The 25160-nt window shown below is 47.7% G+C and overlaps 3 long non-coding RNA genes across 7 annotated transcripts; all 3 read left to right on the forward strand.

Annotated features, from left to right (window-relative positions):
• Positions 1–4646: 4646 nt before the first annotated feature.
• LOC114805891 lies at positions 4647–16106 on the forward strand. Of its 5 annotated transcripts, none has more exons than XR_005661211.1 (12): positions 4647–4717; positions 4886–6173; positions 6385–7228; positions 7422–8471; positions 8722–8853; positions 12035–12187; positions 12355–12520; positions 13124–13277; positions 13481–13725; positions 14353–14403; positions 14775–15633; positions 15840–16106. It is a non-coding gene; the product is annotated as an uncharacterized LOC114805891 (long non-coding RNA). The 5 variants fall into 5 exon arrangements; XR_003753977.2 differs by having other exon boundaries at positions 14775–15621; positions 15840–16105; XR_005661210.1 differs by having other exon boundaries at positions 12403–12520; positions 14775–15621; positions 15840–16105.
• Positions 16107–16738: 632 nt separating this feature from the next.
• On the forward strand, positions 16739–18709 carry LOC114805894. Its single transcript, XR_003753989.1, has 4 exons — positions 16739–16891; positions 17142–17999; positions 18311–18430; positions 18646–18709. It is a non-coding gene; the product is annotated as an uncharacterized LOC114805894 (long non-coding RNA).
• A 1267-nt stretch (positions 18710–19976) lies between these two features.
• LOC114805893 lies at positions 19977–24581 on the forward strand. Its single transcript, XR_003753987.2, has 3 exons — positions 19977–20125; positions 21241–22479; positions 23101–24581. It is a non-coding gene; the product is annotated as an uncharacterized LOC114805893 (long non-coding RNA).
• The last annotated feature ends 579 nt before the right edge of the window (positions 24582–25160 follow it).

Genomic DNA, 25160 nt, shown 5'->3' on the forward strand with positions numbered 1-25160 from the left:
AATGAGGAAGACTGCCCTCGAATTGAAATTTCCTTACTCCATATCTATTAGGAAGCAGATCAAATGTCTGCTTCTGTGGGTCCCCCTCTCCTGACTCCTGACTTTGGGATCCTTGTCCCTAGGAGGTTTGGATCGATGGAAAGAGAGGGAATTGAAAGGACTTGCCTGTCTCAGAGCCATATGCATTAATGATGGCTTGGGAAAAGGAATTCCTTCCCGTTCCCTAGGAAAGCCCTCTTACCTCTCCATGTTCAAACCAGGGTTTGAAATTTGAAGTGCCCACTTCACCCGCGGCTCCAGGAGACGAGGAGGAGACTCCGTTGTCCTGACCACCCCCGCCCCAACCGAGGCGGCCAGGGAGATCTCGGCGGCAGCAGTGAGGCGCCAAATGGTAGGAGGAATTCTTCGCTTGGACTGACCGAGATGGTGATGGACAGGCTCTCGGGGCCAAAGAAGGCATGTTAGGCGGGTGGGAAGGATTGACTGTAACCTTGGGTACCCGGGAAATCTGATTGATTGACTCATCCAACTTTTAACTTTCTTCTTTTTCCGGAAGAAAAAGAATGAAGAAAGCTTTGTAATGTCTGTAAGAAACCCCAAACAAAGGCCAGAAGCCACTGTGTTACTTCTCCTACTGTACAGTGAGGTCGAGTTGCGTTTTAGATTCCTCTGCGAGGAATTTGGGACAGAAACCTGCACCAAAGTGGAAGAGGACAAGGCAGAAGTCGACCGGGGGCTCAGGCCAACACGTGGAGAGCGGCGACAACCCCTGAAAGGAGATGGGAGTCCGACCTGTCCATCAGAAAAAAATAAGTATCGAATCATGAACTAATCCCTGAACTCTTCGAAACCTTTACTGCTCCTAATCGGATCCTTTGAACAGGATCAATCTCTCTCCCATTTTTAGATTCCAGATGAAAAGATGTTGGGACTTTTCCTCCCAGAATATTTCCCCAATCAATTTTCAGGAGAAAGAACTCTGGTTAGGATGTTGCTTTTCCTGCTCAGAATCCAGTCAGGGCAGAGAGGGGGAGGTATGGGGAGCTTTTAATTAGGAAGAAATAAAAGGAAAGTCAAAGAGAGATTAAAAGAGATTTAAATTTAAACAATACACCACCCTAAGATTAGGCTCCCCACCAGTAGAACAGTTCACTCTCCTGACTACTGAGATTGAGATTATATTCCCTGTGAGGCTTGGATTGGATTTGGAGAGAGAGTAGAGGAAATTCTTGCACATCCTCTAAAGGTGTGTTTCTGAATGTGATCTGGAAAAGAATTCCTGCTGTACAGCGGTGGTAGAATCTGAATTGAAATCCAGGTGGATATTTTTCAGAGACTTCACCTACCTACTTCTGGGAGCGCCCCCGACCGGCAGGCATCCATCCGGGCAGAGAGCTGCAGCCTCAGACGTCGGCAGAAGCTGACCTGCAGGAGAACGAGGAGGGCGAGATGAAAAGATGCTGGCAGCAGCCAAGATAGGAAACCAGGTGGGAAGTGTTTGGAAGTGGGATGAAGGCACGCTAGACCCATCTCCAGGCCGGCCAAAGGGAAGAATGATCAAGGCAGGAAGAGATTGATGCACATGTCTTGAGGGGGGTATTTTTGAGAAACGATGCTAGCCCTATTGGGGCTCACACTACCTCTCCAGATAACTAAGGCTACTGTAGGTATTTCCTTTGTCCACCGCAGGACCGTGGCTCGGCTTCTCCAAGGATACCGGAAGAATGAAGACTGCCGTGAGAGAACACCTTTCATCTGGATCGAGCAGCAAGTGGTGGATAATGGGGAAACCCTTTTAGTCCCGTACCTATTCCCTCCAGCTGTATCCTAGGTCTCGGGGGCAGGAAGGTGGAGGAAAAACGAGTTTTTCTTAGGCAAAGAATCTCCGGCTTTTAATTATCGACTACAGATCTTCACGGCCCGAAAGGTTCCAATGGTCCGTTTGAGAAGGAAAAGGGAGGCGACTGGCTGGAAAATTAAGAAATCGTGGCCTCGACTCCCTGACAGCGAGGAGGTTTTCATCGCATCCTCGCCAGACCCTCCTTTGCAAGGTGTTTTTCTAGCCACTGCGAAATTGGCCACACCACAGGAATGGGCAGTCTAAATGAGGAAAACTGCCCTCGAATTGAAATTTCCTTACTCCATATCTATTTAGGAAGCAGATCAAATGTCTGCTTCTGTGGGTCCCCCTCTCCTGACTCCTGACTTTGGGATCCTTGTCCCTAGGAGGTTTGGATCGATGGAAAGAGAGGGAATTAAAAGAACTTGCCTGTCTCAGAGCCATATGCATTAATGATGGCTTGGGAAAAGGAATTCCTTCCCGTTCCCTAGGAAAGCCCTCTTACCTCTCCATGTTCAAACCAAGGTTTGAAATTTGAAGTGCCCACTTCCCCCGCGGTTTGAAATTTGAAGTGCCCACTTCACCCGCATGCTCCAGGAGACGAGGAGGAGACTCCACTGTCCTGACCCCCCCCGCCCCAACCGAGGCGGCCAGGGAGATCCCGGCGGCAGCGGTGAGGCGCCAAATGGTAGGAGAAATTCTTCGCTTGGATTGACCGAGATGGTGATCGACAGGGTCTCGGGGACCAAGAAGGCAAGTTAGGTGGGTGGGAAGGATTGACTGTAACCTTGGGTACCCGGGAAATCTGAATGACTCGTCCAACTTTTAACTTTCTTCTTTTTCTGGAAGAAAGAAAATGAAGAAAGCTTTGTAATGTCTGTAAGAAACCCCAAACAAAGGCCAGAAGCCACTGTGTTACTTCTCCTGCTGTACTGTGAGGTCGAGTTGCGTTTTAGATAACTCTGCAAGGGATTCGGGACAGAAACCTGCACCAAAGAGGAAGAGGACGAGGCAGAAGTCGACCGGGGGCTCAGGCCAACACGTGGAGAGCGGGACACCCCTGAAAGGAGATGGGAGTCGATCTGTCCATCAGAACAAAATAAGTATCGAATCATGTACTAATCCCAGAACTCTTCGCAACCTTTACTGCTCCTATCGGATCCTTTGAACCAGGATCAATCTCTCTCCCATTTTTAGATTCCAGATGAAAAGATGTTGGGACTTTTCCTCCCAGAATATTTCCCCAATCCATTTTCAGGAGAAAGAACTCTGGTTAGGATGTTGCTTTTCCTGCTCAGAATCCAGTCAGGGCAGAGAGGGGGAGGTATGGGGAGCTTTTAATTAGGAAGAAATAAAAAGGAAAGTCAGAGAGCGATTAAAAAGAGATTTAAATTTAAACAATACACCACCCTAAGATTAGGCTCCCCACCAATAGAACAGTTCACTCTCCTGACTACTGAGATTGAGATTATATTCCCTGTGAGGCTTGGATTGGATTTGGAGAGAGAGAAAAGGAAACTCTTGAACATCCTCTGAAGGTGTGTTTCTGAATGTGATCTGGAAAAGAATTCCTGCTGTAAAGCGGTGGTAGAGTCTGAATTGAAATCCAGGTGGATATTTTTCAGAGACTTCACCTACCTACTTCTGGGAGCGCCCCCGACCGGCAGGCATCCATCCGGGCAGAGAGCTGCAGCCTCAGACGTCGGCAGAAGCTGACCTGCAGGAGAACGAGGAGGGCGAGATGAAAAGATGCTGGCAGCAGCCAAGATAGGAAACCAGGTGGGAAGTGTTTGGGGGTGGGATGAGGGCACTCGAGACCCATCTCCAGGCCGGCCAAAGGGAAGAATGATCAAGGCAGGAAGAGATTGATGCACATGTCTTGAGGGGGGATTTTTGAGAAACGATGCTAGCCCTATTGGGCCTCACTAGTGTGCCTCTCCAGATAACTGAAGGTATTTCCTTTTTCCACCCCAGGACCGTGGCTCGGCTTCTCCGAGGATACCGGAAGAATGAAGACTGCCGTGAGAGATCACCTTTCATCTGGATCGAGCGGCAAGTGGTGGATAATGGGGAAACCCTTTTAGTCCCGTACCTATTCCCTCCAGCTGTATCCTAGGTCTTGGGGGCAGGAAGGTGGAGGAAAAACGAGTTTTCCTTAGGCAAAGAATCTCCTGCTAAACTCTCTGGCTAATTTGCTTTCCTAAGGACTTCAAAGGCTTTCAAAGAAAATACATGAGGAGCAGAAGGAGAGATCTGTTGTATAGTGAAGCATCTCCTGTACGTTAGTCCACCCTATGTCTCCGAGGCCTTTCATTGGAGAACACAGAAAGAGTAATTGTGGTGTTGAAGGAGAAAGTTTTTGCTTCATGCCCAAATTCTCCAGATTTCATTTCTCTACCCTAGGTCATCAAGGCTTTCCGAAGAATGTTTGAGGGGAAATGGGAGAAATTTACTTCAAGCGAATACTCTCCAATTTTGCATTTCATTTCATGACTCATTTGAAAATTGTACTTCTCGCCCCACCACAGGAATGGGCAATCTAGGTTGGGAAAACTGCCCTTGAGTGGAAATGTCCTTCCTTCATATCTATTCATGAAGCAAATCAAATGTCTTCTTCCGTGGGTCCCCCTTTCCTGACTCCTGACATTGGGATCCTTGTCTCTAGGAGGTTTGGGTCGATTTAAAGAGAGAATTTCAATGACTTACCTGTGTCGGAGCCCCACACGTTAATTGCAGCTCACGCTACCTCTACGGGTAACAAGGCTAATGAAGGTATTTTCTCTTCTCCCCTCCCCCCGCCCCCCAGGACCTCAGCCTGATTTCCAAACCTCCGATTGGCTCGGCTCCTCCGAGGATACCGGAAGATTGAAGACCTTTGTGAGAGAAGACCTTTGATCTGGATCGGGCAGCCAGTGGTGGATAAAGGGGAAACCCTTTTCGGCCCCTAGCTGACCCCTCCAACTGTCTCCCGGGTCTTTGGGGCCAGGAAGGAATTCCTTGGTCCTCCTTCAGAAAGCCATCTCATCTCTCTGTGTTCAAACCAAGGTTTGAAATTTGAAGTGCCCACTTCACCCGTGGCTGCAGGAGAGGAGGGAAGGAAGCAACCGAGGAGGAAGCAGGAGACTCGAATGTCCTGACCACCCCAGTACCAACCAAGCCAGCCAGGGAGATCCCGGCGGCAGCGGTGAGGCCCAGAATGGTAGGCGAAATTCTTCGCTTGGAGTGAGTGAGATGGTTCTCACCGGGCTCTCATGTTATGTGGGTGGGAGGGATTGACGGTGCCATTGGGTCCCCGGGAAATTTGATTGACTCATCCAACTTGGAGCTTTCTTTCTTCCCTGGATGACAAAAACTGAAGACAGCTTTGTAATCTCTGTAAGCAATCCCAAAGAAAGGCCAGAAGCCTCTGTGTGACTTCTATTCTGCAGTGAGGTCGAGTTGCCTTTTAGATACCTGTGGGAGGGATTCGGTACAGAGAGCTGCACCGAAGAGGAAGAGGACCAGGGAGAAGTCGACTGGGGGCTCAAGCCAACACGTGGAGACCGGGCCACCCCTGAGAGAAGATGGGAGTCGACGTGTCCCTCAGAAAAAAATAAGTATCGAATCAGCCACTAACCCCCAAACACTTGGAAACATTGACTGCCCATATCACATTATTTGAATTAGGGTCAGTCTCTCTCACATTTTTAGATTCCAGATGACAAGGTGTTTGGACTTTTCCTCCCAGAATATTTCCCCAATCCATTTTCAGGAGAAAGAACTCTGGTTAGGATGTTGATTTTCCTGCTCAGAATCCAGTCAGGTGAGAGAGAGGAGGTACGGGGAGCTTTTAATTAGGAAGAAATGATAGGGAAAGTCAAAGAGAAATTAAAAAGAGAGTACCGGTAGGATGTTTAAAAGGAGATAAAAAGCCTGACACTTGACTGTAAATTTCCCAGGGAAATTTACCTCCTGTCCCCTTCCAAAGAAGGAATGAAACACCCTAAGCCGAGGCTCCCCGCCATTAGAGCAGTTCACTCTCCTGACTACTGGGATTGGGATTATATTCCATGTGAGGCTTGGATTTGTTTTCAGGAGAGAGCAAAGGAAATGCTTACACATCCCCTAAGGGTGTGTTTCTGAAGGTGATCTGGAAATGAATTCCCTCTGTAAAGCGGTGGTAGAGTTCGAGTTCTAACCCAGGTGGATATTTTTCAGAGACTTCACCTACCCAATTCTGGGAGTGCCCTTGACGGGCAGGCATCTCCCCAGAGCTCCAGTCCCAGACGTGGGCAGAAGCTGAGATACAGGAGAGCGAGGAGGGCTAGATGAAAAGATGCTGGCAGCAGCCAAGGTAGGAAACCTGGTGGGAAGTGTTTGTGGGTGGGATGAGGGAACTACAGACCCATCTCCAGGCCGGCCAAAGGGAAGAGTGATCTCAGCATCGGGGCAGGGTGAGCTTCATGCCCAGGTGTTGAGGGAGGGATTTTTGACCAACGACGCTAGCCTGATGGCGGCTCACGCCACCCCTACGGATAACTAAGGCTACTTCTCCTATTGTACAGTGAGGTCGAGTTGCGTTTTAGATACCACTGCAAGGGATTCGAAACAGAAACCTGCAACAAAGAGGAAGAGGACAAGGCAGAAGTCGACCGGGAGCTCAGGCCAACATGTGGAGACCGGGCCACCCCTGAAAGCAGATGGGAGTCGACCTGTCCATCAGGAAAAAATAAGTATCGAATCATGTACTAATCCCAGAACTCTTCGCAACCTTTACTGCTCCTATCAGATTCTTTGCACCAGGATCAATCTCTCTCCCATTTTTAGATTCCAGATGAAAAGATGTTGGGACTTTTCCTCCCAGAATATTTCCCCAATCCATTTTCAGGAGAAAGAACTCTGGTTAGGATGTTGCTTTTCCTGCTCAGAATCCAGTCAGGGCAGAGAGGGGGAGGTATGGGGAGCTTTTAATTAGGAAGAAATAAAAAGGAAAGTCAAAGAGAGATTAAAAAGAGATTTAAATTTAAACAATAAACCACCCTAAGATTAGGCTCCCCACCAGTAGAACAGTTCACTCTCCTGACTACTGAGATTGAGATTATATTCCCTGTGAGGCTTGGATTGGATTTGGAGAGAGAGTAGAGGAAATTCTTGCACATCCTCTAAAGGTGTGTTTCTGAATGTGATCTGGAAAAGAATTCCTGCTGTAAAGTGGTGGTAGAGTCTGAATTGAAATCCAGGTGGATATTTTTCAGAGACTTCACCTACCTACTTCTGGGAGTGCCCCCGACCGGCCGGCATCCATCCGGGCAGAGAGCTGCAGCCTCAGACGTTGGCAGAAGCTGACCCAGAGGAGAACGAGGAGGGCGAGATGAAAAGATGCTGGCAGCAACCAAGATAGGAAACCAGGTGGGAAGTGTTTTGGGGTGATACGAGGGAACTCGAGACCCATCTCCAGGCCGGCCAAAGAGAAGAGTGATCAAGGCAGGAAGAGATTGATGCACATGTCTTGAGGGGGAGATTTTTGAGAAACGATCCTAGCCCTATTGGGGCTCGCACTGCCTCTCCAGATAACTGAAGGTATTTCCTTTTTCCACCCCAGTACCGTGGCTCGGCTTCTCCTAGGATACCGGAAGAATGAAGACTGCCGTGAGAGAAGACCTTTCATCTGGATCGGGCGGCCAGTGGTGGATAAAGGGGAAACCCTTTTAGGCCCTTACCTTTTCCCTCCAGCTGTATCCTAGGTCTTTGGCGCCAGGAAGATGGAGTCAAAATTATTTTTCTTTAGGCAAGGAATCTCTCGCTTTTATTTGTCGACTTAAGGTCTTCCCGTCCTGTAAGGAGCTTTTGAGGGCAACAAAGGAGAATTTTCTTTTGGCAGAAATTCTCCTGCTAATTTGCTTTCCAAAGGACTTCAAAGGCTTTCAAAGAAAATACATGAGGAGCGAAAGGAGAGATCTGCTGTATGGCGAAGCATCTCCTCTGCGTTAGTCCACCTCATGTCTTTTATTGGAGAACACATAGAGAGTGTTTGAGATGTAAGAGCAGAAAGTTTTTGCTTCATGCCCAAATTCTCCAGATTTCATTTTCCTATCCTAGGTCATCAAGGCTTTCAAAAGAATGTTTGAGGGAAAATTGGAGAAATTTACTTCAAGCGAATACTTTCCAATTTTGCATTTCATTTCATTAGTGCTTTGAAAATTGTATTTCTCGCCCCACCACAGGAATGGGCACTCTAGGTTGGGAAAACTGCCCTTGAATGGAAATGTCATTCCTTCCTATCTATTCATGAAGCAAATCAAATGTCTTCTTCCGCGGGTCCCGCTTTCCTGACTCCTGACATTGGGATCCTTGGCCCTAGGAGGTTTGGGTTGATTTAAAGAGAGAATTTAAAAGACTTTCCTAGGTCGGAACCATATGCATTAGTGATGGCTTGGGAAAAGGAATTCTTTGCTGTTCCTTAGGAAATCCCTCTTATCTGTCTGTGTTCAAGCCAAGGTTTGAAATTTGAAGTACCCACTTCACTCGCGGCTCCAGGAGATGACGGGGGGAATCAACCGAGGAGGAAGGAGGAGACTCGAATGTCCTGACCACCCCAGTACCCACCAAGCCGGCCAGGGAGATCCCGGCGGCAGGGAGATCTCCTAAAATGGTAGAAATTCTTCACCCGGACTGAGTGAGATCTTTCTCAACAGGCTCTCATGTTACGTGGGTGGGAGGGATTGACTGTGCCTTTGGGTACCCAGGAAATTTGATTGACTAATCCAACTTTTAGCTTTCTTTTTTCCCCTGGAAGAAAAAAATGAAGAAAGCTTTGAAATCTCTGTAAGAAATCCCAAACAAAGGCCAGAAGCCACTGTGTTTCTTCTCCTACTCTGCAGTGAGATCGAGTTGCCTTTCAGATACCTGTGTGCAGGATTCGGTACGGAGAGCTACACTAAAGAGGAAGAGGACCAGGAAGAAGTCGATGAAGGGACCAAGCCAACACGTGGAGAGCTGGACAGCCCTGATAGAAGATGGAAGTCAACCTGTCGGTCAGAAAAAAATAAGTATCGAATCAGCTACTAACCCCCAAACTCATGGAAACGTTTACTTCTCGTATCAAATTATTTGAATCAGAATCAGTGTCTCTCACATTTTTAAATTCCAGATGAACAGGTGTTTGGACTTTTCCTCCCAAAGTATTTCCCCACTCCATTTTCAGGAGAAAGAACTTTGGTTAAGATGTTGCTTTTATTTCTCAGAATCCAGTCAGGGGAGAGAGAGGAGGTATGAGGAGCTTTTAATTAGGAAGAAATGATAGGGAAAGTCAGAGAGATTAAAAAGAGAGTACCAGTAGTATATTCAAAAGTAGATAAAAAACCTGAAACTTCACTGTAAATTTCCCTGGAAAATTTACCTCCTGTCCCCTTCAAAAGAAGGAATAAAACACCCTAAGACGAGGCTCCCCGCCGTTAGAGCAGTTCACTCTCCCGACAACTGGGATTGGGATTATATTCCATGTGGGGCTTGGATTTGTTTTTAGGAGAGAGCAAAGAAAATTCTGGCACATCCTCTAAAGGTACGTTTCTGAAGGTGATCTGGAAATGAATTCCTGCTTTAAAGCTGTGGTAGAGGCCGAGTTTTAACCCAAGTGGATATATTTCAGAGACTTCACCTACCCACTTTTGGGAGAGTCCCTGACCGGCAGGCATCTACCGAGAGCTCCAGTCCCAGACATGGGCAGAAGCTGACCTACAGGACAGTGAGAATGGCTAGTTGAAAAGATGCTGGCAGCAGCCAAGATAGGAAACCTAGTGGGAAGTGTTTGTGGGTGGGATGAGGGAACTGTAGACCCATCTCCATCTCCAACTATAGACCTTTAATTCTCTCCTCAGGCCCCCCGTTCCTCTCCCTCCCCCATCCCTCACCCCCAACGATCTGGCCATCTACCTCATCACGAAAATTAACACAATCAGGCCCGAGCTCCCCAATGTAATCCCTTCTGCCTCCCCCCAACCCAACCCTCTCCCCTATTTTCCCATCCTTCCCTGCAGTATCCTCAGAGGAGATCTCCTCCCTCCTCACAAGTGCCACCTCCTCCACCTGCGCCTCAGACCCCATTCCCGCTCACCTCATAAAAACCATCGCCCCTGCCCTCCTCCCCTCCTTAACTTCTGTCTTTAACTACTCACTCTCCAATGGCTTCTTCCTCTCTGCCTTCAAACATGCCCATGTCTTGCTCATCCTATAAAACCCCTCTCGACCCCCCTTCTGCTTCCAGTTATCGCCCTATCTCCCTACTCCCCTTCCTTTCCAAGCTCCTAGAACGAGTCGTCTACACTCGCTGCCTAGAATTCCTTAACTCCCATTCTCTCCTGGACCCCTCCAATCTGGCTTCCATCCCCTCCACTCTATCGAGACTGCTCTCTCTAAGGTCACCCATGACCTCCTTCTTGCCAAATCCAATGTCTCCTACTCTCTCCTAATGCTCCTTGACCTCTCAGCTGCCTTTGACACTGTCGACCACCCCCTTCTCCTCCACACCTTATCTCACCTTGGCTTCACGGACTCCGTCCTCTCCTGGTTGTCCTCTTATCTCCCTGGCCGGTCATTCTCCGTCTTCTTCGCGGGCTGCTCCTCCCCCTCCCATCCTCTAACTGTTGGGGTTCCTCAAAGGTCAGTTCTTGGCCCTCTTCTATTCTCCATATATACTCACTCCCTCGGTCAACTCATTCGCTCTCACGGCTTTAACTACCATCTCTATGCAGATGACATACAGATCTACATCTCTGCCCCTGTCATCTCCCCCTCCCTTCAGGCTTGTATCTCCTCCTGCCTCCAATATGTCTCTACCTGGATGTCTGCCCGCCACCTAAAACTCAGCATGGCCAAAACTGAGCTCCTCATCTTCCCTCCCAAGCCCTGTCCTCTCCCTGACTTCCCTATCACCGTGGACGGTACGACCATCTTTCCCGTCTCTCAGGCCCAATACCTCGGTGTCATCTTTGACTCGGCTCTCTCGTTCACCCCACAGATCTGATTCGTCACCAAAACCTGCCGGTCTCACCTTTATAATATTGCCAAGATCTGCCCTTTCCTCTCCACCCAAATGTCTATCTTACTGTTACAGGCTCCCATAATATCCCGGCTGGATTATTGTGTCAACCTTCTCTCTGATCTCCCTTCCTCCTGTCTCTCCCCGCTCCAGTCTATTCTTCATTCCGCTGCGTGGCTCATCTTCCCGCAGAAATGCTCTGGGCATGTCACTCCCCTTCTTAAAAACCTCCATTGGTTGCCTATAAACCTCCGCATGAAACAAGAACTTCTCACTCTAGGCTTCAAGGCTCTCCATCACCTTGCCCCCTCCTACCTCTCCTCCCTTTTCTCTTTCTACTGCCCACCCTGCACCCTCCGCTCCTCTGCCGCCCACCTCCTCACCGTCCCCCGTTCTCACCTATCCCGCCGTCGACCCCCGGGCCACGTCCTCCCGCTGTCCTGGAATGCCCTCCCTCCTCACTTCCGCCAAACTAATACTCTACCAAACTAATTCTCTTCCCCTCTTCAAAACCCTACTTAGAGCTCACCTCCTCCAAAAGGCCTTCCCAGACTGAGCTTCCCCTTTTCCCTCTGCTCCTTCTGCTCCCCTGTACCCCCTCTTCACCTCCCCTCTTTTCCCCCCTTTCCCTCTGTTCCTCCCCCTCTCCCTTCCCCTCCCCTCAGCACTGTGCTCGTTCGCTCAATTGTATATATTTTCGTTACCTTATTTATTTTGTTAATGAGATGTATATCACCTTGATTCTATTTATTGCTATTGTTTTAATGAGATGTTCATCCCCTTGATTCTATTTATTGCTATTGTTTTTTCTGTCTGTCTCCCCCGATTAGACTGTAAGCCTGTCATTGGGCAGGGACTGTCTCTATCTGTTGCCAATTTGTACATTCCAAGCGCTGAGTACAGTGCTCTGCACATGGTAAGCACTCAATAAATACTATTGAATGAATGAATGAATCTCCAGGCCAGCCCAAGGGAAGAGTGATCTCAGCATCAGGGCAGGGTGAGATTCATGTACAGGTGTTGAGGGAGGGATTTTAGACAAACGACGCTAGCTGGTTTGCAGCTCACGCTACCTCTAAGGATAACTAAGGCTAATGAAGGTATTTTCTTGTTCCACCCCAGGACCACGGCCTGATTTCCCTACGAAATCCATCTTATCTCTCTGTGTTCAAACGAAGGTTTGAAATTTGAAGTGCCCGCTTCACCTGCAGCTCCAGGAGATGAGCGGGGGGAACAGCCGTGGAGGAAGAAGGAGACTCTAATGTCCTGACCACCCCTGCACCAACCAAGCCGGCCGGGGGATCCCAGCTGCAGCGATGAGGCGCCAAACGGTAGGAGAAATTCTTCCCTTGAACTGAGTGAGATTGTTACCGACAGGCTCTCAGGGAGAAAGAAGGCAAGTTATGTAGGTGGGAGGGAATGACTTTATACTTGGATACCTGGGAAATTTGGGTACCCTGGAAGAAGAAAATTAACAAAGGTTTGTAATGTCTGTAAGGAATCCCAAACAAAGTCCAGAAGCCACGGTGTTACTTCTACACTGCAGTGAGGTCCATTTGCCTTTTACATACCTCTGGGAGGGATTCGGGACAGAAAGCTGCACCAAAGAGGAAGAGGACAAGGCAGAAGTCAACTGCTGGCTCAAGCAAACACGTGGAGACCAGGTCAGCCCTGAAAGGAGATGGGAGTCGGCCTGTCCATCAGAAAAAAATAAGTATCGAATCATCTACTAACCCCCAAACTCTTGGAAACATTTACTGCTCCTATGAAATTATTTGCACCAGGATCAATCTCTCTCACATTTTTAGATTCCAGATGAAAAGGTGTGGGGACTTTTCCTCCCCGAATATTTCCCCAATCCATTTTCAGGAGAAAGAACTCAGGTTAAGATGTTGCTTTTCCTGCTCAGAATCCAGTCAGGGGAGAGAGAGGAGGTACGGGGAGCTATTAAATAGGAAGAAATAATAAGGAAAGTCAAAGCGAGGTTAAAAAGAGATTGAAATTTCCCAGGGAGGTTTCCTCATCTCCCCTGCAAAAGAAAGAATAAACAACCGTAAGAGGAGGCTCCCCACGGTTAGAACAGTTCACTCTCCTGACTACTGGGATTGGGATTATATTCCATGTGAGGCTTGGATTTGTTTTTAGGAGAGAGAAAAGAAACTTCTTGCACATCCTCTAAAGGTGTGTTTCTGAATGTGTTCTGGAAATGAATTCCTGCTGTGAAGTGTTGTTGAGTCCGAGTTCTAACCCAGGTGGATATTTTTCAGAGCCTTCACCTTCCTACTTCTGCGAGTGTCCCCTCCCAGCCCCCCGACTGGCAGGCATCCCCCCGGGCAGAGAGCTGCAGCCTCAGACATCGGCACAAACTGACCTACAGGAGAGCGAGGAGGGCTAGATTAAAAGATGCTGGCAGCAGCCAAGGTAGGAAACCAGGTGGGAAGCGTTTGTGGGTAGGATAAGTGAGCTGTAGATCCATCTCCAAACTGGCCAAAGGAAAGAATGATCAGGGCAGTGCATCTGTCATGAGGGAGGGATTTTTGACAAATGGTGCTAGCCTGATTGCAGCTCTCCCTACCTCTAGAGCTAACTAAGGCTAAAGAAGATACTTTCTTTTTCCATCCCAGGACCGCGGCCTGGTTTCCAAACCTCTGATTGGCTCGGCTTCCCCAAGGATACCGGAAGAATGAAGACTGCCATGAGAGAAGACCTTCCATTTGGATCTGACGGCCAGACGTGGATAAAGGGGAAACCCTTTTAGGCCCCTACCTGATACCTCCAGCTGTATCCTAGGTCTTTGGGGCCAGGAAGATGGAGAAAAAAATAGTTTCCTTCAGGCAATGAATCTCCTCCTTTTAAGGATCCTATGGAGGTAAAAAAGAATTTTATTTTAGGCAAAAATTTTCCGGGTTATTTGATGACCTAAGGACTTGGAGTCTTTCAAAGAAAATACATGAGGAGTGAAAGGAGAGTTATGCCATATGGCGAAGCATCTCCTGTGCATTAGTCTACCTCATGTCTCCAAGGTCTTTTAGTGGAGAGCACGTCGAGAGTAATTGTGTCAGTGGAGAAAGTTTTTGCTTCATGCACAAGTTCTCCAGATTTCCTTTCCCTACCTTAGGTCATCAAGGCCTTGAGAAGAATGTGTGAGGTGGAAAGGGAGAAATTTATTTGTTCCTTTAATTTCATTACCCAATTGAAAAGTGTATTTCTAGCCCCACTACAGGAATGGGCAATCAAATTTGGGAAAACTGCCCTTGAATATAAATTTCCTTCCTCCATATCTATTCATGAAGCAAATCAAATGTCTTCTTCCATGGGTCCCCTTTTCCTGACTCCTGACATTGGGATCCTTGTCCCTAGAGGTTTGCGTCGATTTAAAAAGAGAATTTAAATGACTTGCCTATGTCGGAGCCACATGCATTAATGATGGCTTGGGAAAAGGAATTCCTTGCTGTTCCTTAGGAAAGCCCTCTTATCTCTCTGTGTTCAAACCGAGGTTTGAAATTTGAAGTGCCCACTTCACCTGCGGCTAAAGGAGATGAGGGGGGTAAGGACATGAACAGTAAGTAGGAGACTCGAATGTCCTGACCACCCCTGCCCCAAATGAGCCGGCCAGGGAGATCCCAGCGCCAGCGGTGAGGCGCCAAATGGCAGGAGAAATTCTTCACTTGGTCTGACTGAGATGGTTATCGACAGGCTCTCAGGGAGAAAGAAGGCATATTATGTGGGTGGGAGGGATTGACTTTGTCCTTGGGTACCCGGGAAATTTGACTGACTCATCCAACTTTTAGCTTTCTTTTCTTTTATGGAAGAAAAAAATGAAGAAAGCTTTGTAGTGTCTCTAAGAAATCACAAACAAAGGCCAGAGGCCACTGTGTTACTTCTCCTACTCTGCAGTGAGGTTGATTTGCTTTTTAGATACCTCTGGGAGGAATTGGGAACAGAGAGCTGCACTGAAGAAGAAGAGGACAAGGCAGAAGTCGATTAGGGGATCAAGCCAACAAGTGGAGACCAGGAGAGCCCTGAGAGGAGATGGGAGTCGACCTGTCCATCAGAAAAAAATAAGTATCAAATCATCTACTAACCCCCAAACTCTTGGAAACATTTACTGCTCCTATGAAATTATTTGCACCAGGATCAATCTCACATTTTTAGATTCCAGATGAAAAGGTGTGGGGACTTTTCCTCCCCGAATATTTCCCCAATCCATTTTCAGGAGAAAGAACTCTGGTTAGGTTGTTGCTTTTCCTGCTCAGAATCCAGTCAGGGGAGAGAGAAGAGGTACGGGGAGCTATTAAATAGGAGGAAATAATAAGGAAAGTCAAAGAGAGGTTAAAAAGAGATTGAAATTTCCCGGGGAAATTTGCCTCATGTCCCCTTCAAAAGAAAGAATAAACAACCATGAGATGAGGCTCCCTGCCATTAGGACAGTTCACTCTCCTGACTACTGGGATTAGGATTATATTCCATGTGAGGCTTGGATTGGATTTTAAGAGAGAGCAAAGAAAATTCTTGCACATCCTCTGAAGGTGTGTTTCTGAATGTGATCTGGAAAAGAATTTCTGCTGTAAAGCGGTGGTAGAGTCTGAATTGAAACCCAGGTGGATATTTCTCAGAGACTTCACCTACCAATTACTGGGAGCCCCTCCCACCCCCGACCAGCAGGCAACCACCCGGGCAAAGAACTGCAGCCTCAGACATCGGCAGAAGTTGACCTACCGGAGAACGAGGAGGGCTAGATGAAAAGATGGCGGCAGCAACCAAGGTAGAAAGCCAGGTGGGAAGTGTTTGGGGGTGAGTTGAGTGAGCTATGGACCCATCTCCCGGCCGGCCTAAGGGAAGAGTGATCAAGGCAGGAAGAGATTGATGCACATGTCTTGAGGGGGGAATTTCTGACAAACGATGCTAGCCCTTTTGCGGCTAACGCTACCTCTCCAGATAACTAAGGCTACTGAACGTGTTTTCTTTTCTCCCCTCGGACAGTGGCTCAGCTTCTCCAAGGATACCGGAAGAATGAAGACTGCCGTCAGAGAAGACCTTCCATCTGGATCGGGCGGCAAGTGGTGGATAAAGGGGAAACTCTTTTAGGCCCGTACCTATTCCCTCCAGCTTTATCCTAGGTCTTTGGGGCCAGGAAGATGGAGGAAAAAATAGTTTTCTTTAGGCAGTGAATCTCCTGCTTTCATTTATCCACTTAAGGTCCTCACGGCCTGAAAGGAGCTTTTGGGGGCAACAAAGGAAAATTTTATTTTGGCAGAAACTCTCCTGCTAATTTGCTTTCCAAAGGACTTCAAAGGCTTTCAAAGAAAATATCTGAGGAGCGAGAGGAGAGATCTGCTGTATGGCAAAGGATCTCCTCTGCGTTAGTCCACCTCATGTCTCCAAGCCCTTTTCTTGGAGAACACATAGAGAGTAATTGAGGTGTCAGAGGAGAAAGTTTTTCCTTCATGCTCAAATTCTCCAGATTTCATTTCCCTGTTTTAGGTTGTCAAGGCTTTCAAAAGAATGTTTGAGGTGAAATGGGAGAAATTTACTTCAAGAGATTACTCTCCAATCTTGCATTTCCTTTCATTACTCATTTGAAAATTGTATTTCTAGTCCCTCCACAGGAATGAGCAATCTGGGTTGAGAAACCTGCCCTTGAATGGAAATTTCCTTCCTCCATATCTATTCATGAACCAAATCAAATGTCTTCTTCCATGGTTCTCCCTTTCCTGACTCTTGACATTGGGATCCTTGTCCCTAGGAGGTTTGGATTGATTTAAAGAGAATTTGAATAATTTGCCTGGGTCGGAGCCATATGCATTAGTGATGGCTTGGAAAAAGGAATTCCTTGCTGTTCCTTAGGAAAGCCCTCTTATCTCTCTGTGTTCAAACCAAGGTTTGAAATTTGAAGTGCCCACTTCACCCGCGGCTCCAGGGAAGGAGGAGGGGAAGCAACCGAGGAGGAAGGAGGAGACTCGAATGTCCTGATCACCCCAGTACCAACCAAGCCGGCCAGGGAGACCCCGGCGGCAGTGGTGAGGCCTAAAATGGTAGGAGAAATTCTTCTCTCGGACTGAATGAGATCGTTCTCGACAGGCTCTCATTTGGGGGGGAGGGATTGACTCTGCCTTTGGGTACCCGGGAAATTTGATTGACTCATCCAACTTTTAGCTTTCTTTTTTCCCTTGGAGGAAAAAAAAATGAGGAAAGCTTTGTAATCCCTGTAAGAAATCCCAAACAAAGGCCAGAAGCCACTGTGTTTCCTCTCCTACTCTGCAGTGAGGTCAAATTGTCTTTTAGTTATCTGTGGGTGGGATTCGGTACGGAGAGCTACACCGAAGAGGAAGAGGACCAGGGAGAAGTCGATGAGGGGATCAAGCCAACATGTGGAGACTAGAGCAGCCCTGAGAGGAGATGGGAGTCGACCTGTCCGTCGGAAAAAAATAAGTATCGAATCAGCTACTAACCCCCAAACTCTTGGAAACTTTTACTGCTCATATCAAATTATTTGAACCAGGATCAGTCTCTCTCACATTTTTAGATTTCAGATGAAAAGGTGTTTGGACTTTTTCTCCCAAAGTATTTCCCCACTCCATTTTCAGGAGAAAGAATTCTGGTTAGGATGTTGCTTTTATTCCTCAGAATCCAGTCAGGGGAAAGAGAGGAGTTACGGGAAGCTTTTAATTAGGAAGAAACGATAGGGAAAGTCCAAGAGAGATTAAAAAGAGAGTACCGGTAGTCTATTTAAAAGTAGATAAAAACCTGAAACTTCACTGTAAATTTCTCAGGAAAATTTACCTCCCGTCCCCTTTAAAAGAAGGAATGAAACACCTGAAGCCGAGGCTCCCTGCCATTAGAGCAGTTCACTCTCCTGACAACTGGGATTGGGATTATATTCCATTTGAGGCTTGGATTTGTTTTTAGGAGAGAGCAAAGAAAATTCTTGCACATCCTCTAAAGGTCTATTTCTGAAGGTGATCTGGAAATGAATTCCTGCTGTAAAGCGGTGGTAGAGTCCGAGTTCTAACCCAAGTGGATATTTTTCAGAGACTTCACCACTTCTGGGAGCGCCCCTGACCGGCAGGCATCTCCCCAGAGCTCCAGTCCCAGACAGGAGAGCGAGGAGGGCTAGATGAAAAGATGCTGGCAGCAGCCAAGGTAGGAAACCTGGTGGGAAGTGTTTGTGGGTGGGATGAGGGAACTATAGACCCATCTCCAGGCCAGCCCAAGGGAAGAGTGATCTCAGCATCAGGGCAGGGTGAGATTCACGCACAGGTGTTGAGGGAGGGATTTTTGACAAACGACGCTAGCCTGCTTGCGGCTCACGCTACCTCTAAGGATAGCTAAGGCTAATGAAGGTATTTTCTTTTTCCACCCTAGGACCATGGCCTGATTTCCCTAGGAAATCCCTCTTATCGCTCTGTGTTCAAACCAAAGTTTGAAATTTGAAGTGCTCGTTTCACCCGCAGCTCCAGGAGATGAGCTGGAGAATACCCGAGAAGGAAGAAGGAGATTTGAATGTCCTGACTACCCCTGCACCAACCAAGCCGGCCAGGGAGATCCCGGCGGCAGCGGTGAGGCTCCAAAAGGTAGGAGAAATTCTTCGCTGGGACTGACTGGGATCATTATCGGCAGGCTGTCAGGGAGAAAGAAAGGCATGTTTTGTAGGTGGGAGGGAATGACGGTTTCCTTGGGTACCTGGGAAATTTGGGTACCCTGGATGAAGAAAATAAAAGGTTTGTAGTATGCCTGTAAGGAATCCCAAACAAAGGACAGAAGCCACTGTGTTACTTCTACTCTGCAGTGAAGTTGATTTGCCTTTTACATACCCCTGGGAGGGATTCGGGACAGAGAGCTGCACCAAAGAGGAAGAGGACAAGGCAGAAGTCGATTGGGGCTTCAAGCCATCATGTGGAGACCAGGCCAGCCCTGAGAGGAGATGGGAGTCCACCTGTCCATCAGAAAAAAATAAGTATCAAATCACCTACTAACCCCCAAACTCTTGGAAACATTTACTGCTCCTATGAAATTATTTGCACCAGGATCAATATCTCTCACATTTTTAGATTCCAGATGAAAAGGTGTGGGGACTTTTCCTCCCCGAATATTTCCCCAATCCCTTTTCAGGAGAAAGAACTCTTATTAGGATGTTGCTTTTCCTGCTCAGAATCCAGTCAGGGAAGAGAGAGGAGGTACGGGGAGCTATTAAATAGGAAGAAATAGTAAGGAAAGTCAAAGAGAGGTTGAAAAGAGATTGAAATTTTCCAGGGAAGTTTACCTCATCTCCCCTTCAAAAGAAAGAATAAGCAACCGTAAGAGGAGGTTCCCCGCAGTTAGAACAGTTCACTCTCCTGACTACTGGGATTGGGATTATATTCCATGTGAGGCTTGGATTTGTTTTTAGGAGAGAGAAAAGAAACTTCTTGCACATCCTCTAAAGGTATGTTTCTGAATGCGTTCTGGAAGTGAATTCCTGCTGTGAAATGTTGTTGAGTCCGAGTTCTAACCCAGGTGGATATTTTTCAGAGCCTTCACCTATCTACTTCTGGAAGCGCTCTCCCCACACCTCCGACCATCAGGCACCCCCCCCCCAGACAGAGAGCTGTAGCCTGAGACGTCGGCAGAAGCTGACCTACAGGAGAGCAAGGAGGGCTAGATGAAAAGATGCTGGCAGCAGCCAAGGAAGGAAACCAAGGTGTTTAGGGGTGGGATGAGGGCCTCCAGTCCGGCTAAAGGGAAGAGTGATCTCAGCTTCAGGGCAGGGTGAGATTCATGCACTGGTCTTGAGAGAGGGATTTTTGACAAACGTTGCTAGCCTGATGGCGGCTCACCCTACCTCTAGAGCTAACTAAGGCTAAAGAAGATATTTTCTTTTTCTCCCCCAGGACCGTGGCCTGATTTCCAAACCTCCGATTGGCTTGGCTTCTTTGAGGATACCGGAAGAATGAAGACTACCGTGAGAGAAGACCTTTCATCTGGATCGGGCGGCAAGTGGTGGATAAAGACGAAAAACTTTTAGGCCCCTAGCTGACCCCTCCAGCTGTATCCCAGGTCTTTGGGGCCAGGAAGGAATTCCTTGGTCTTGGTCTTCCACAGGAAAGCCCTCTTATCTCTCTGTGTTGAAACCAAGGTTAGAAATTTGAAGTGCCCACTTCACCCGTGGCTGCAGGAGAGGAGGGGGGGAAGCAACCGAGGAGGAAGGAGGAGACTCGAATGTCCTGACCACCCCAGTACCAACCAAGCCGGCCTGGGAGATCCCGGTGGCAGCGCTGAGGCCCAAAATGGTAGGCGAAACTCTTCACTTGGACTGAGAGAGATCGTTCTCAATAGACTCTCATAGTATGTGGGTGGGAGGGATTGACTGTGCCTTTGGGTACCCGGGAAATTTGATTGACTCATCCAACTTTTAGCTTTCTTTTTTCCCTGGATGAAAAAAACTGAAGAAAGCTTTGTAATCTCTGTAAGCAATCCCAGAGAAAGGCCAGAAGCCTCTGTGTGACTTCTATTCTGCAGTGAGGTCGAGTTGAGGCCTCAAGTCAACACATGGAGACCGGGACGCCCCTGAGAATAATGAGAGTCGACCTGTCCATCAGAAAAAAATAAGTATCGAATCAGCCACTAACCCCCAAACTCTTGGAAACATTTACTGCCTGTATCAAATTATTTGAATCAGGATCAGTCTCACATTTTTAGATTCCAGATGAAAAGGTGTTGGGACTTTTCCTCCCAGAATATTTCCCCAATCCATTTTCAGGAGAAAGAACTCTGGTTAGGATGTTGTTTTTCCTGCTCAGAATCCAGTCAGGTGAGGGAGAGGAGGTATGGGGAGCTTTTAATTAGGAAGAAATGATAGGGAAAGTCCAAGAGAAATTAAAAAGAAAGTACCGGTAGGATGTTTAAAAGGAGATAAAACTCATGAATCTTCCCTGTAAATTTCCCAGGGAAATTTACCTCCTATCCCCTTCAAAAGAAGGAATAAAACAACCGAAGACGAGGCTCCCCGCCTTTAGAGCAGTTCACTCTCTTGACTACTTGGATTGGGATTATATTCCATGTGATGCTTGGATTTGTTTGAAGGAGAGAGCAAAGGAAATGCTTGCACATCCCCAAGGGTGTGTTTCTGAAGGTGATCTGGAAATGAATTCCCTCTGTAAAGCGGTGGTAGAGTCGGAGTTCTGACCCAGGTGGATATTTTTCAGAGACTTCACCTACCCAATTCTGGGAGTGCCCCTGACGGGCAGGCATCTCCCCAGAGCTCCAATCCCAGACGTGGGCAGAAGCTGAGATACAGGTGTTGAGGGAGGGATTTTTGACCAACGACGCTAGCCTGCTTGCGGCTCACGCTACCGCTACGGATAACTAAGGCTAATGAAGGTATTTTCTTCCCCCCCCACCACAGGACCACGGCCTGATTTCCAAACCTCCGATTGGCTCGGCTTCTCCGAGGATACCAGAAGAATGAAGACTGCCTTGAGAGAAGACCTTCCATCTGGATCGGGCGGCAAGTGGTGGATAAAGGGAAAACCCTTTTAGGCCCCTAGCTGACCCCTCCAGCTGTATCCCAGGTCTTTGGGGCCAGGAAGATGGAGGAGAAAAATAGTTTCCTTCAGGCAAAGAATCTCCTGCTTTTATTTATCCACTTAAGGTCTTCATGGCCTGAAAGGAGCCTATGGGGGTAAAACAGAATTTTCTTTTAGGCAAAAAATCTCTGGGTTATTTGATGACTTAAGGATTTAGGGGCTTTCAAAGAAAATACATGAGGAGCGAGAGGAGAGCTGTCCTTTATGGCGAAGCATCTCCCGTGTCTTAGTCAATCTCAGGTTTTCAAGGCTTAGAAGAGAACATTTGCAGTGACAATGGACAAATTGGCTTTAGGCATGCCAGCTCCAGCTTTAATTTCTCCAAGGTCTTCAAGGCTTCCAAAGAGAACATTTGAGGCTTCGATGGAGAAATTGGCTTCATGCTATTCATCTCCTAATTTGATTTCTTTACCGAAGGTGTTCAAGGCCTTCAAAGAGAGTCACTGAGGCTGGAATGCAGAAATTTGCTTCATGCCAGCCATCTCCCGCTTTCACTTCTCAACCTAAAGTCTTCAGCCCAAAAAAGAGAATATAAAAGAGAAAAGGACAAGTTTTCTTCATGGAAACAATCTCCTGCTGCTGTTTCTCCCCTTGAGAGCCAGAAAAGGCAATCCATGAGTTTCATCAAGGAGCAAACCCTCTCCTGCTGACCTGTCTAAGGTCTTCAAGACCTGAAGAGAAAATATATGAATGGAGAAGGAGACATTTGCTTTGTGAAGAAACATCTTTCTGTGTTGAGCCCTTCAACGTAGAGTTGAGATGACAAAGGAGGCAGTGGAGGTAGCCCACCTGGACTGCAGTAAAGAGAATAGATTCCTCGCCGCAGTCTAACTGGTTCCATGCAAAAATCTAAGTTTGCATCCTCCTGAGCCCTCTTCAGGCTCCACCCCTGGTCTTTATGGCCTGGGGTTTGGGAGAGAGCAAGGAGGTAGGAATGGAGTGAAGAGTTTCCTGCTAATTCCCCCTAATAATCCCGGAAAGGGTTTTCCCTTTATCCTACCACTCTGCCTTCTCAACCTCGGACCAAGTTACCAAGCCCCTCTGGGCTGTCTGACCAGGTAAGAAGTTGGACTGCAGATGGAAGAGGGCCAGGTTGATGGTTCTTCAGAATGCTCGTCAAGGATGCCTTTGCGGCTCAGTCACTCTCGATGTGTTCGGCATTTCAGTGACGTATATTAAGATGTAGCGTGGAATTCTTTAAAAATCTCCGAACCTTTATTTCGACATTGTGCCTTAGTTGACATATCCTTCAGACCTACATCAAAATGTGAGTTCCTTCTCTCAACATTGCAGTTGACTCTTCACTCTCCTGCCTCTTCTCTAGGTCCTGCATCCTAAGAGCTGAGCTCATTTGATGCGGAAATGCCGGAGGAAGAACGAGGTATGCAGCCCTTGCAGACTATATATGTCAAGATGAAAAAGTGTAATTTACAGTCCCACAGTTGGGATTCCATTTGTTCTGGTTGATTTTCCCCTTCCTTTTTGGGGTGTATGGTGAAATCCTTCGGCCTAAAACACACCTGGCTTCCCTTTTCACTACCCAAACAAGCTTGAATCAAGGTGTGTGAAGGAGAAAGAGGTATAAAAATGAAGCTGATCTGAACTCCTGAAACAAAGTACTAGATGTATTTTTGAGGTGCACGATAAAGAATGGAGCCTCGTTTTCTCTCTCCCTCCAGGGCCAGGCTCCGCCACTCGAGAAAGGCTCCGTTTCCTCCATAGAAAGTTCAGCTTTTGAAGAATAGAGGATGAAGGAGAATCGACTGATCATGGGGTTTGGAGAAAGTCCGGCTACTGGTTAAGGGGCAACTGTTCTGGACCCAAGGCTCAGTCTCGACCCTCTGGTCCAGGCTCTTGGAGGGTGATAGAAGAAAATTTGAGGTGGAGGAGGAGGGAGGGATTTGGCATCATGCCCAGTTCTTGAAAAACATAGCTTCATGTCAAACTCAGCCTCTCCTCTGCTGATCTCCTGCCTTGGGCCTTCAAGGCCCAGGGGCGAGTAGGGAGAAAGTAGCTTCATGTAAAAATGTCTTGTTGGCTACATTGTCTCCCATCCTGGCTACTCCGGTCTTTGTGGTGGGTGGTGGGAACAGTGGGACGGGGGGGACCCCCCAGACAAACTCTTCAGGTGGCAAGTGGGAGATTGTCTTTTTGCACAAGCTCCTGGAAAGCATGCTCCAGCCTCCCAAGAACTCTCCCAAGTTTGGTCTTTATGGCTGCACTTCTGGACCAAGAGATTTTCCCCATAGACAATCTGGGATATTTCTCTCGTGAGCTTTGGATTTTCAGAGAGGTTAGAGCTGCTCGAATTGCTCCGTGTTGGTTCAGTTTTCCTGTGAATAAGTCATCCGGCACTGTAGGGAAATACCTTTCGAGATTCTATAGTGTTATGTCAGGATTGATTACAATCGCAAAACTGTTTGAGGAAAGCCCAACAGAGTTAAGTCCTTGTCCTTCTCTAAATCCTGGTTGACCAGCTCAATGTTCAATGGAATGGTATTTTTCTCTCACCCGGTTGACAGGAAACAACTAGAAGACCTAGGAAGTCCATCGCGCCAGCATTTCACAAGTCAATAGAATAGCTAAATAAAATTAAAGTAAATATAAAATGCAACTCCGGGTAGCACAATAAAATACAATAAAATAGTTTAAAATAAAAGTAAATACTAAAATCATTACCATATAAAATAATGACATATAAATGCACACAACACTCATTCCATTGAATGTAGACGTCTGGGGCATCTGAGGATCAAAAAACCAAAATTGTGTGCATCGGAAGACCGAAAATGGCGAGGTTTATCTCTCTGGCTTTAATAATGGGATCTGATGAATGGCTTTATAACCGCAAACTGACTCTAACACTATAGACCCACCCAGAAACTTTGAGGGAAAATTGAGTCCGATTTCCAGGGAGTTTCACCGGGCGCGCTATGTTTCTGAATGTCACGTGGAGTATTTTGTCCTCAACATTTTGATTCTGTACAGATTTTGGGGACTGCTTCTCTAGGCTGGATCTTGCCTCTCTATGGTAGGCCCCGGTAGGAACTGAGGTAAGTGTGGTCCCGGAGGGGAAATGGACTAATTCCCGGGAAGGGTGGGTTAAAGGGCTATCCTCAGGGTGGCCCCAGGAGGTGGCAAGTGTTGACTCGGTGAATGTCAGTGCGTTTCCACCTCCCTCAGCCTTTGCGTTTGAGCCTCTGCCGGTAGGATTTTTATTCCCCTACATAGAGCAAGGAGAGGATCGGGGGTCCTAGGTCTGGGAAAGCACCTGGAGGTGAAGGCGCAGCGGACCAAGGAGGAGAATCCAGGCGATGGTACCTGCCACGGGAGGAATGGCCACTGCCCCTGCGGCCCCATATTGTAAGGCGTGGTGTGGGGGAAGCAGGGGCAGCCCGGTAAGAGGGGATCAGGGGAGGAGGGATGACACGGACCAGGCCTGAGGAGGTGAGACGGAGGGTGTGAGCTCGCTGCGGCACTGCCACTAGGTGCCCCCTGATCCTCAGTGGGAGGCCCACGGCAGGGGGGACGGTGGCAGTGCGGGGGAGGGAGCGGCCGGGAAGAGGATGTTGCCGGGGATCCCTTCTCTATCTTTTCTCCTCTGCGCCTCCCCCGCTTTTCCTCCAGCCACTTCCCTTTCTCCTTCTTCCCTTTCTTCCCTAAAGTAAAAGTAAAAAAAGCTTGTCTCAACAGCCCCTCAACGGTTCGCGGATCGCAGCCCTCCTGCCAAACCAGCTCG

This window comes from Ornithorhynchus anatinus, chromosome 20 (assembly GCF_004115215.2).
Source record: "Ornithorhynchus anatinus isolate Pmale09 chromosome 20, mOrnAna1.pri.v4, whole genome shotgun sequence".
Lineage (NCBI taxonomy): Eukaryota > Metazoa > Chordata > Mammalia > Monotremata > Ornithorhynchidae > Ornithorhynchus > Ornithorhynchus anatinus.